The sequence below is a fragment of the Rhodnius prolixus genome, unplaced genomic scaffold (genome assembly GCF_049639745.1).
Source record: "Rhodnius prolixus isolate KJV_2025 unplaced genomic scaffold, Rpr scaffold_3, whole genome shotgun sequence".
NCBI classification, from domain to species: Eukaryota; Metazoa; Arthropoda; class Insecta; order Hemiptera; family Reduviidae; genus Rhodnius; species Rhodnius prolixus.
Genome location: NW_027411603.1, coordinates 14851502 through 14863311, shown reverse-complemented (window position 1 = coordinate 14863311; position 11810 = coordinate 14851502). Strand labels below are relative to the sequence as shown.

The following is an 11810-nucleotide window of genomic DNA, read 5'->3' as shown; positions in this document are numbered from 1 at the left end:
TTGTTGGGGAACTTAGGCTTGGTCCGGTTGCTGTGGTGGTCGCCGGCTCTGATGCCAGGAATCGCATAAACTGTCTTTTTGGTCGTAGCGTAAAGGATAGATCCACACTTTATGAAGAGCTTTAGAAAAATTAACCTTTTGCCTCGTAAAGAATGAAAAAAATACCAGAGTTAAGTGTATATATATTTTTCTGAATTTATCATCCTTTATTGCAATTTATCAATCTTAGATTGCAATACTATGCCCTGAAACTGCATAAAGATAAAAGCAATTTCTTCAGATTCTTTCCCTTTACTTCGAGAGCCTTGACTTTTTAATACCAAAAAAAAAAATACCCGATAGTGAAAATTAGTTTTTAAGGTGCAAATTTCCTATTACATAAAAAAGTAGGGCAATTCATTTAGATATAGTTTATAGAGAAATGCCTTCTATTTGGAGCTCCTTACACTAGCAGACGGGGACTACCTAAACTTCAGATCTTGACTTGCCAGCGCAAAGCCCTGATCATTAAAGCAGCCACAATATTTAAAAGAGCATTAATCGATCTGGATTAGAAAAGAATTTAAAAATAAAAGATCCCACGAAATAAAGCAGCGAACAGTCTATGCACTCAAGAAAAGTAAGGTATAGAACAGAAGCAAGAAAAGAATAATTTAGTTAAAAAGATATGCAGTTTTGACAACAATATATTGGCCCATAAAGCAAATTACAACCAAAACAAATAATAAATATGAGTTCAAAGCTTTTCTTAACCAAAAAACCAGTAGGTACATCCTATAGTGTAACTCTAATTCAAACTAAATGAAAAATTCAATTATCTTGTATAAAAATGCAATAAATTAATGTTTCAGAAATCGTTTACAGGATAATGTGAATATTTAAAATTCGTTTGATATTTTTTGTTTTATTCTGCTCTAAATTATAAATATAATTACAAGTCTGCAAGTGAAAACAAAATCAAAAAAATAAATGAGAAAAAGTTTATGGCATGCTTTTGCTCCTTATGGTATACTTTTTTTTTCAAACAAAATGAAAACTCAAATATCTTTCATATAGATGCAAAAGATTAAAGCTTTCAAATCATAACATGAAAGATTTCTACATAATAAATAATCTTGAATTTGTTCTGATGTTTTATACAGTTTGGTTTTAGTTAATTCTTCACAAAATTACAAGATGTCAGCACTTACTCGTACCTAGTCCAATTTATATTTAAAACAAAATCTGAGGTTTATTATGTAGAAATAAGATAGTTTTTCGAGCATTAATTTTTAAATTTTACAAGAATAATCTTGATCATCGCATGATAAAAAATATAAATAGAATATTTTCTAGGTTTTTTAATAGGTGATAGAATGTTAGTAGAATATTCCCAAATGAGAATCTTATGCATAGAAGGTCAATATTTTATTTATTTATTTATTTTTTATTTTATTTATTTATTTATTTTTTGAGCACAAGTAATTAAAGTAATTAAATTGTTTTATAGTTGCAATACACTTTTATTCTTGTTGTGACTCTATGCCGAAATAGTCTAATTAAACTAAACTATAACAAATTTTATTACTTCGGCGATGCTTTATCATCAAAAGAAAACTTGAGCCAATTTGATTTTTTCAAAAAACTTTTTTATCTTAGTACATTTTTGAGAGAACATATACAAAAACCGTATCAAAAATTGAAAAATAAATAAAGCACAATTTCAAAGATGCACAGTGTGCATAATTTTCAATGCATAAAATAATCATGATACTATGCTTTTCTAAAAAAAAAAAAAAGGTACATAACTTTAAAACTACTTTTTTTAATGAGCGCTTTAATTTATATAACTTTACTAAATTATGCAAGCATTTGTGGTCTAGTTTTTCATGATCTGTCAGTAATATCTAAGGAGCTAGACCAAGTTTTAATTCATTTTCCTTCCTTCTTACTGCTAATAAATATTTCCATACTCCGTCATTCTAAAAGTAATAGCAATAAGTTTGAATAAAGTTTTTTTACATCATATTATTAAAACTAGAGGAGGTTTGGCCATATAAAACCATAGAAGATTGGCAATTTATCCAATTCTTTAGTTTTTAAGTTAATAGACTTTTTACTAGACGTGTTGCAAGTAATATACCTATGTACAACTTCATACCAATGATACAATCGTTAATTTATAATATTGATCTTATTTTCCTTAATCTTCATCCCTATTAGAGTTTGTCGGAATAGGAAGTTACACTTCCAGTCTTGGTAGATCAGTGGCTTGAGTAATAATTTAAAGTTAATAGTTTAACTAACAAATAAGGGAAATTAAACAAATATATAAAAGATTGAAGAAATAGATGAGTTGGCCGAGGCACAACACATGGCGAGATGCTGTCAGACAGGAAGATCGACTTGACGATAGTGAGAGGTGTATTGTGCTGTTGAGAAGGGCCTTGCTTTCATTTCTACAACAGCACACTCAGAAAGAAGAAACAAAACAATAAAAAGCAGGCCGCCTGCCAACTTTACAGCTCAAGGCAATTATACAATGTTTTTTTTCATTCAGTTATTTCAACAATAAAAGACAAAACTAAACAACGCAATTCTCATTTATTGAATGAATGTATGATCATTTAAAAACAACTATGAAATTTAAGTTCTACTTTATAGATTCAAAAACAGTATTATTATTAGTCAAGTGAACATATTTTTTATTGATACATGAGCGCAGCGATGCAGTGAATTACAGGAGAGATAAAGATGATGCTTTGCTAAAGAGTTTCAATATTACATTATGTATAAGTGCATTAAAATTTTTCTTTTCTCACAGAAATTAATAAAAATAAAAAGAATGAAAGGGTTTATGCCAGGATAATTTTATTTTTATCTTTATGCATTTAAAAATATATTCTTTAATTACTTTTGAATTTATAAATCATGTAAGTTATCCTATAATCGGTTCTACTATTATTTTAAAGGCTATTATGGACTTATTATGAAGTTTTTTCCCCAATAAAAAGTGCAATTAAGAAAAGTACTAATTAAAAAGTACCACTTATGCTTTTAGATGATAGATTATATAGCCCTGCTGCAAGCAGTTAGATTGGCTCTTTTTGAAGTTTATACCCGTACAGCTTCATCAAAACCACATGATAGCTACCCTGAACCTTTATTTCCATCTTAGAAACATAAAATTTTGGGAACCAGTATCTAGACGATTTTCTTCTACGATTTCATTTACAGCAGACCTAGCTTTGGCGACAATAAGCATAGTTTTTCCCAGTGATAGAACACAATTTGTATATCTTAGGATTTACTCAAGGTTTAGCCTGCCAATTATGCACACTAGTTCGATGTGGATATATATGTATAACAGCCTGCAAAGTTTAGATTCTCATTAAAGGGTAACTTTTAACTAACTTCATTGTCAGATAAATGAATTTTTGTTTGTTTTTAAACCCCTATTAGAAATAAAAGAAAAATTACTTTATGATTAAACAGAAACCATAACACACATTTAATTATTGATTTACCAAACTTACAAGTCACTGGTGAAGCTGATGTAAAAAGTTAATTAAGTTAAAATTTATTTTAAGTGATGAATTGACTTTACCACTTCATTCCAACTTACCTTGTGTGATTCTTGAACTTCTGTTCTAGTCTATCTTTGTTCCATCCTCCAAAGTACTGCCTTTTAATCCAGATTTGACTAAATCCACATCTGAATTTCCTCTCAACATTATTGGTACAGCGTAGAAGGACCTAGTCAGCCAAAAACTTAAAAGATTTATGCGTTACTTGCAATGACAGTTTTTTTGTTAATTTACAGCAAGTAATGTATAAATGAATGACGCGAGAGATAAATTGGTATAATACAATGTACAAGTACTTTGGAAAAGAACAACATTTAAGTTGATTAAGTCGAAACGTAATCATAAATATTGAATAAATCTAAAACGGCAAAAGACCATAAGTAATAGGAAATTAGCTCGTATTTGCTCGTGGTTACTGGCCTTAACAGGTGCTCCAACCACTTGCTGCAACACTTCCGCTTCACTCTAACCTCCAGTATTATGTTGGCCAACTTTCTGGAACTATCTCCCAACATACACCACAACTAGCTTGTATGGTAAACAATAATTACCGCATCGAAAAAATATTTTACACTTTAGAATATGTTTGCCACAGTTGAACAGAGAACTGTGCGGTTTATTCCATACTAAGGTCTGTTGAAGAAAAATCATATCTGCAGTATGTAATGGCAATTATAGATGTAATATTGTTAAGATATGTATTTGATTTACTGACTTAATATGTTTGTTACCTTTCGAGACACCTAGCATGGCACATCGAATACTAGAGAAATCATAGAAAAAATTTACTCTTAAGTTTTAATAATTATAAAATATAATTTTTAATTAAAATTAATTCATTTTCCCTTTCTTTTTCTCTCTTTTCAGACACTCTTTTTATGATTAAATTTTAATTTTGGACTGTGATTTCATTTCCGTTTAAAAGACCGTCTTTCTTCTCATTGCCTCTTCCTATAATAAATTTATTTTCAAAATAGGTTATAATCCAGAAGTAGAAACAAAATTCTTTAAGTTTTCACAATAGAATACGAAAACTGGTTCTATTTGATAAGTTAAAGACATCAATCACTGCCACTGTACAAGTTATGCTGAAATTGGAAACCTCTATTTTGGTTGTTGATATTAAGTAATTAATTACTTACCACTCATTAATGACGCCAAGATTTGGTAAGATATTAGATCGAGAAAAAAGTTTCTTAAGAGTTTCAAACTTAAACCTCAAAATACAAGAAAGATCCGCATGATTATGGTGTGCCAAGAACTTCCCCATCCTTATTGATCTTTCACTTTATGCTTATGAACACTGGGCAGTTTGCTACTTCCGCAACTCTTAGTTTTTGGTCTTTTAATTTTAGTATAGGCTCTCATTTACCGGAACATGTTTCACTTCACAGATTTAGTTTCCTCTCTTCTTGGTCAGTGACGTAAACATCTTTTTTTTACGTCTCTTTTTTGGGGAAAAATCGTGTAGTTAATTTGGAATCCGAATCTGTACAGATATTCAAATACCATTCGAATGTTTCGGCTTTCTTAATTAGGACCTCCAGGGATGTCATCATTCATGAAAGGTTCCCCTTTCTGAATATTCCGTTAGTTTCGTTAGTGTCGGTTAGTTTCATTGGCACATTTTATAGTCTTACAAAAACATTCTTAATAAGGAGATCCGTTCCAACTTTTCTTTTCCTCTTTGAAGTTTAAGTCCTGGGAAAATTATCGAACATCTCTGTTCTTGAGGAATATAAATCTTAGATAAAAGTATAACCTTTACGTTTCGTACTCGAAAACCAAAAAGAAAAAAATGAAAAAAAAAGCACCTGACATTTACTGTAGCAACGTCGTCGTCCTTGCAACATTAGAAGGGGGTGGCCGACCTGTTTTGCAAAAAAGAAGATCCACTGACATTTTGATCTTGCGCTTGTTGGCTTGTAAATCAACCTCATCTTCATGATGCATACTAATCAGTTTAGATTCGCCTCCAGCAAAATGTTTGCTCTCAATGTAATAATACATTTTTTATAAATCCAGGGTATGATGAAACAAATTTATTCACCCCACTTCCCCTTAAACTATTCAATTTCACGATATTGATTGTTCAAACTTATTAAACTAGAGAATAATCAAATCAATCATGAAAATAATGAAACATTCAAAACAACGTTCTACATCAATACACCTTTTCTCTTTGTTTAATGTTTTGAATCTAATTTCAATTTTTCACACTTTTCTCTAGTTTATTATGTCTATTTCTCGATTCTGCGAGAAATATCAGTAACATGTGCAATAAGCAAGCGATTTTCTAAAATCATAAAATATCGCTCCTATTAATTATAAATTTACTGGTATTTATTTCTGTTTTCTGTTGAATTAAGAATTAACTAAATTAGCATTATCTATTGCTTCTCTGTTTAAGATTTCCTTCTTACTGGAGACTACCTTAGTAAAAATATCTGAAAAATTGAACATTCGTAGATTTGAGACTTTTAATTGAAAGATGCACATTCATATATTAAGTTAATGAGAGTTCTGAACAAATTGTGATCTTAATATATCTTTTGCCGACCTCAGCCTATTTTTCCTAAATTTAGTGGTATTAAATATCACTGAATTACTTATCAAATCCTGGCGTTCGTAGCAACATTTAAACACAACGTGAAATAAACGTGTTTTGTGATTCCAACTTGAAATTCTTTACTTTTTTTTATGAAATATTATTCAGTGATGATTCAGTGGGTTTTGAACTCTTTAAAAATTGGATAAAAATCTTTCACATAGAGAAAAAACACATACCTACATTGATAAACTAATCTCACTTTATTTTGCAACTTATTATTTTATTTCCATTCTGTTTATGTCTATTTAGTTTAGTTAGATCTAAAAGAAAATGGTGATTGCCACATTTTGTAAAACAATAGACAATTTGTAGGTGGGTAATTCTATTGTGTTCATGTTGAGGAGCACGACTCTCCCGAGTTAGCAGACAGTATTGAACTAGATGCAAAAAATAAAAAAGATTTGTTGTTAACACGTCTATAAGAACAGTTTTTATATTCTAAGCAGGCTGCGACATCTTTCAGCAAACCAAGAAAACTTTCACAAACAATAGACGAAATCAATTTAATATTCAATTGAATGTAAGTAAACAGAAGTATGTATTACACAACACTAACATAATTGTAATTATCTGACCAAAGATACATACATATCTTGTGTTTTCATAGCTCAAAATAGTTTCATAAAAACAATCCTCCCTAACTCAGATCTCAGTACTTTCAAAATAATTTTTCAGAGAAATAAATGTAGGCAATAAAAAAACTGTAGGTTTATGGTAGATCAGTTTAAAATAACCTGCATAGAAAACAGTTGGAGGCCTTTTTCCAGCTACTTCTGAAAAGTACAGAAAACTTTAAACAGGATTTTCTACAAAATATGATTCTCTAATGTTGCTTTTAATGTCCATAGATATTTTGTTAAGGGAAGACTATTAAATTTTTCAAAAGGTTCCCTTTAGAAGGATAAGGACTTTAGTTCATAAGTATCTCAATGAAATCAATTTTCCTGGAAAATAGTTTCAAATGGCTTATTAAGTCCACATGATTACTGATGAAAACAATGGTGAAAGAAAAGTGGAACTATTTTCAACAAGATAAGGAGTAAAAATGATGCGCATGTTATGCACGCACACCTGACCAAGGTATATTCAACATTTCAACCAGCAACCATTGCTGTCTGATAAGAAAGGGCTTTAAAAAAAACTGATTCTATTAGTGAGAAAGGAATAGGAAATCTATATCTTAGAGTCTGATTCAAAAGATGCTTCATAAAAACGGAATTAGTAAACTAATAGTATACATAGCTTTGTAAATTGCTTTTGAGAGAGCAAACCAAAGAAATCAACAACAAATAAAATTAGATTAGAACAAATATTCAAACAAACAACTATTCTATAATATTATATTTGCATTACTTTTTTTAAAGGTAACTATTTTAATAATTAAGGGTAAAGGCTTTATTGAGAATCCTTCAATTAACTTAAAAATATCTTTGGTTTGCAGGTATTCAGAGTGTGAGGGAGAATTCTCAGTTACAGTCTCAGACATTCAATATCATTCTAATCTTCAGGAAGAGAAGTTTTTTGTTATTGTTCTTGAGAACCTGTAAAATTTGAAATTCCTTTGGCTTCCTGTTCAATGTGTTTGAGTCTCTTGTTACTCACTGTTAAGCAACAACATTCTACAAGGCTAAACGCAGAGATTTCTGTTTCAATTTATAGACCATGTCCTTCCCACTAACATACCAGAACGAAATTCGAGGGATTTATCGAGAAAAAAATAAAAGGTAGCGTCTAGAAAGGATTTTAATAACAAGAGGGGGGACTGCGCGAATGGCTTTAGTAAGTAAATTGCCGAAGAAAACCGAACTGAGCCGATCACTTTAACGGTGAGAGTTCTGCAGCGAAGTCAGTCAGCTCAGGAGAGCAGCTGGATGTTGGTGTCAAAGTAGTGGATGGTAATGTCTGCTCTGTGTAGTTGTTATTAGTGCCTGTGGGTGTGATATTTATATTATTAAAGTTTATGTGAAGATAGGTAGCTACAGCAGTAGTTAACGACTGCTTTGTTGTCACTTCGCGCCTGACTAGTTCTGCGACCGTCGGCTTTTTACAGCCGCGTTGCGCCAACAAGAAAACCTATAGGTATTTTCATTAACATTATATGTATGTGGTGTCATAGAAGAAATCTTTTTTTGCATCCCTCTGCAGCCGAGCGCCTACTGTCACTACGTAAGTGAAAATGTTACTATTTATTTTAACACTACCCTAAGGTATTTCAAGTTTTTAATTAATAACAGGAGCTAAAAGAATGTAATAAAGCAGACTGATATGGAGCGTCAATGGCCCGGAAGAATTCTCAAAGTAGAATCGAGGAAGTAAGTGAACTTGGTACTTGCCAATTGAGTGTTACAGTTGATTTCTCTAAAGAAGGCGGACTGGCGATCAAATTCAAACGAAAGTTGTTTTGATATGTTATGTCCATTCTGTACCAGATGATCGTCTTATCTACCGTCTGCCTCTCACATTTGTTGCAAATCTACTGTGGTAATAGAAAGACTACAACGAGTGGGCAGTAACGTAGGTGCACAATACTTTTTATCAAGGACTACCAACGTTTTTAGATTTTCTTTCTGGTAATAAATACATTTTTAAAAGGAACATTAGGTGATTTAAGTGAGTGCTGAATAGCTGTTTCCAAAAAATTTAAAAACAATTTAAATTTTAACAATATGTTCTGTTTAAAGGTAAACTATTTTTACTAATTAAAAACTTTTAAACGATTTTGCGATAAATAAATATGGCAAATTAGTGTGCCATTATTACAATACATAGGCTGAGTAAGGATGAGTTAGAGACAGAAGATGGTGAATGACCCTGACTGGGTCATCACCAGTCAGAATCTTGGGCCCCTTCAACTTCTTCACTTAGCCTTTTCTTTGTTGACTATTCTCTGACACTTCCCCAAAAAATTGACTATATCTGATTGATTCTTAAGGTAGATATTACAATACACTGTGCTTACCAGTCCTTTTCTGGGCAGGGTAACTTTTATTATTATTATTCTTTTCAAACATAGAACATATTACCAACAGGTTCTATATTACTTCGAGACAAAATGGTTTTTGCATAGTACCTCAAATAAAAAAAATCTCTCAGATTTTAGCCACAGTTAACCAAAAGTGCTATTCGTATAAATGATTTTTTTAGTTATTAGCGATTTATTTTTGTATTCGCTGGGGCTCTAATCTTCTATTTTAGATTTTTTTTGTTGCATAGAAAAATTGACTTGTGGTGAACACAAACTTGTTCATTACAACTCCACAATTACCACTAACTTATACATTACTGAAATGCAGTAATTGTATTGCTAAAATACCAAATTTAAAGTTAAAAAATGTGAATTTGGAAGCTTGGAGCTTATTTATTCAATAGGGTAACTCTTATTGATGCCTAGCATCGCTTTTATTTCCTTCTAGTGAAGGGATAACTGCAGTTGAGCAGAAATTCCAATTTAAAAGGCAATTTGTTTTAATAAGAATACGTGGAGATTCAGTAATTTCCCAATCTGAAGCGAAGATTCATAAATACAAAATATTGCTCTCAAAACATGTACGTTCAAAAATTGTAGAAGATAAAAGAAAACTGGGCTGCTTCTGGGATGATGGTGTCTGTGAGAACCTAAAGTTAAAAAAGAACATAAAATAATGTTCCCAATTTGCTATTTCATCCTATCTTAAATACTTAGATTGCGATAATACTTGGAGCTGGTGAACCAGAGAACTAGTTGGTCAGTACAAGAAATTGAGGAAGGAAAACCAAAATTTATCAGATTAAGTCAAAAGAAATGGACAACTTAAGCAGGTATAGCTTGCCAGCGGTTGTATTAGGCCCGTAAAGGCTATGAACTTAAGAAACTGAAGGTTTTTAGTGAGGGGTACAATCTAATATTACAAAAAATTTTAATAGAGAATGTAGAACTCTTTCATTACAACTTCTATTCCTTTAAAAATTGGTATGTCTGAAGTTGTAATTGAATGTTTAGAATGTTGCAATTACTGAAGATAAGTTCTCTGTTAGAAATAGTACAGCTTTTTTGATATTCAAGTGGAAAAAGTATCATAATTGTTTGTTATAAAATGAAAAATAAAAAGGTAAAGTCAATTTGTTCTCTTCATACTCCATCTACACAATATATACTTAACATTAATTAAGCATAAGTAAACTAACTTTTTAAATAAAAGGTTAATATTACAGAGGAAAAATTACGTAACTTTTCGTGATTTAAGGAAAGTTAATAAAATCCGTAAAAAATTATATCAGCCAGGAATGTAGAGGTTGCAATGCCCTTAATGACAAACCGGCCATGGATGTCGTACGTAATGTAACTTCCCCAAATGGTGTAACCCTTTAAATCTGTTCTTTGTCGGCTTTCTGAACAAAAAACATGAACATCCTTATTTAAAAATATTAAATAATAAACAACAAAAAAGTTAAAAGCAAAAATGTGATCATTTCCTCACTTCTTTTTATCGATTTATTTCATCTGGCTGACTGTTTTATTTTTATATGCGCCAATTTGAATTCTATTTAAATACTAGTAATTGTATAAAAAAAAAACTTTCAAAGGGGCCCTGACCGACTAAGACTTTTAACACATACCAGTCTTTGAAATAGAATGTTATGTACAAACAGATTTATTATAAAAAAAAAAAAAAAAGAATCCAGTTCGCTTTGAAAGCAGCCTAAATGAACTGGTTGTTTCGAAACTCAGCAAATAGTGACAAAATACATGTATTCATAACAAATAAGGAATTGTGCATTGAGATTAGGTTGGGCCTGTCCCAGTTAGTGAACTTTTTTGTTTTACTAATGAGATGTTTATCAATGAATTACAAGAAGTTAGGATGATTACAATTAATTCTTCTTTTATTGACTTACAAAACGGCCACAGATATTTTCATTTAAAGAGAATAGGAAGAGATTAAAAACATTTTACGGGCCTTAACTGAGTAATGTTTTCATAAAAATGGTAACGGGAAATTATAGTTGGTTAAAAATGTATAGAGTATTGTGTATGCTCGCACATAAGACCATGTTTTCTTATGAGTGGGAGTGAAAACAAGATAATATTGTGCAGGCAAAATATGTTACATAAATTGTTTGAGAGCTCCACACCCGACAGTTCGTTCGGCCGTCCAGTCTGAGAGCTACCTTTCACCAACTGTTTCTTTATGCATTCCAACTCTTCAAGCAGTGTGGCCACTATTTTTCTGCTGTCGCCGTTCCCTTTATTTCCTCTAGAAACTGTTTTTGCTTTAGTTCACCTAATTTTTTAAATATGAAATCTGTAATAATATCTAAAATATAGCGAATACAGAATCAGCTAGCTTTAGGCTGTTCCTAATGCCAGTTAGACAACTTTATTTACTGAAGGAGCATAAGGTAAAACTGAGAATATCGATGTTAGAGAACCAAAAAATGCTTAACCACTATCCAACTAATACTAAATCCAACTAACATTAGTTGAAGATCAGAAAGTGTTCAGTATTTAAAAAAGAAAAAACAGTGCTGTGGTATAAAGGGAGCGGAAGGAAGCTTAATGGATCTCCTTGGTCTAGACTCTAAACTATAAAAGTTTATAGATTAATTAATATGGGAATGTTTCGTTCCTCATTGGCAACATTCTATTTGTTTAG

The 11810-nt window shown here is 31.2% G+C and overlaps 1 protein-coding gene and 1 long non-coding RNA gene across 3 annotated transcripts in view; one reads left to right on the top strand and one right to left on the bottom strand.

Moving 5' to 3' along the window:
* Nucleotides 1-1053: 1053 nt before the first annotated feature.
* LOC141452550 (uncharacterized) lies at nucleotides 1054-8944 on the bottom strand. The gene is made up of 3 exons (XR_012457449.1): nucleotides 8511-8944; nucleotides 3605-3735; nucleotides 1054-1961 (listed from the first exon to the last, which is right to left on the bottom strand). It is a non-coding gene; the product is annotated as an uncharacterized lncRNA (long non-coding RNA).
* LOC141452545 (uncharacterized) overlaps nucleotides 8011-11810 on the top strand; it is a 54968-nt gene continuing 51168 nt past the window's right edge. Inside the window, exon 1 of one of the 2 annotated variants that reach the window (XM_074124820.1) lies at nucleotides 8011-8343. The gene's annotated coding sequence lies outside the window, so the exon portion shown is untranslated. The remainder of the gene's footprint in view (nucleotides 8344-11810) is intronic. The other variant, XM_074124821.1, reaches the window with a different exon arrangement.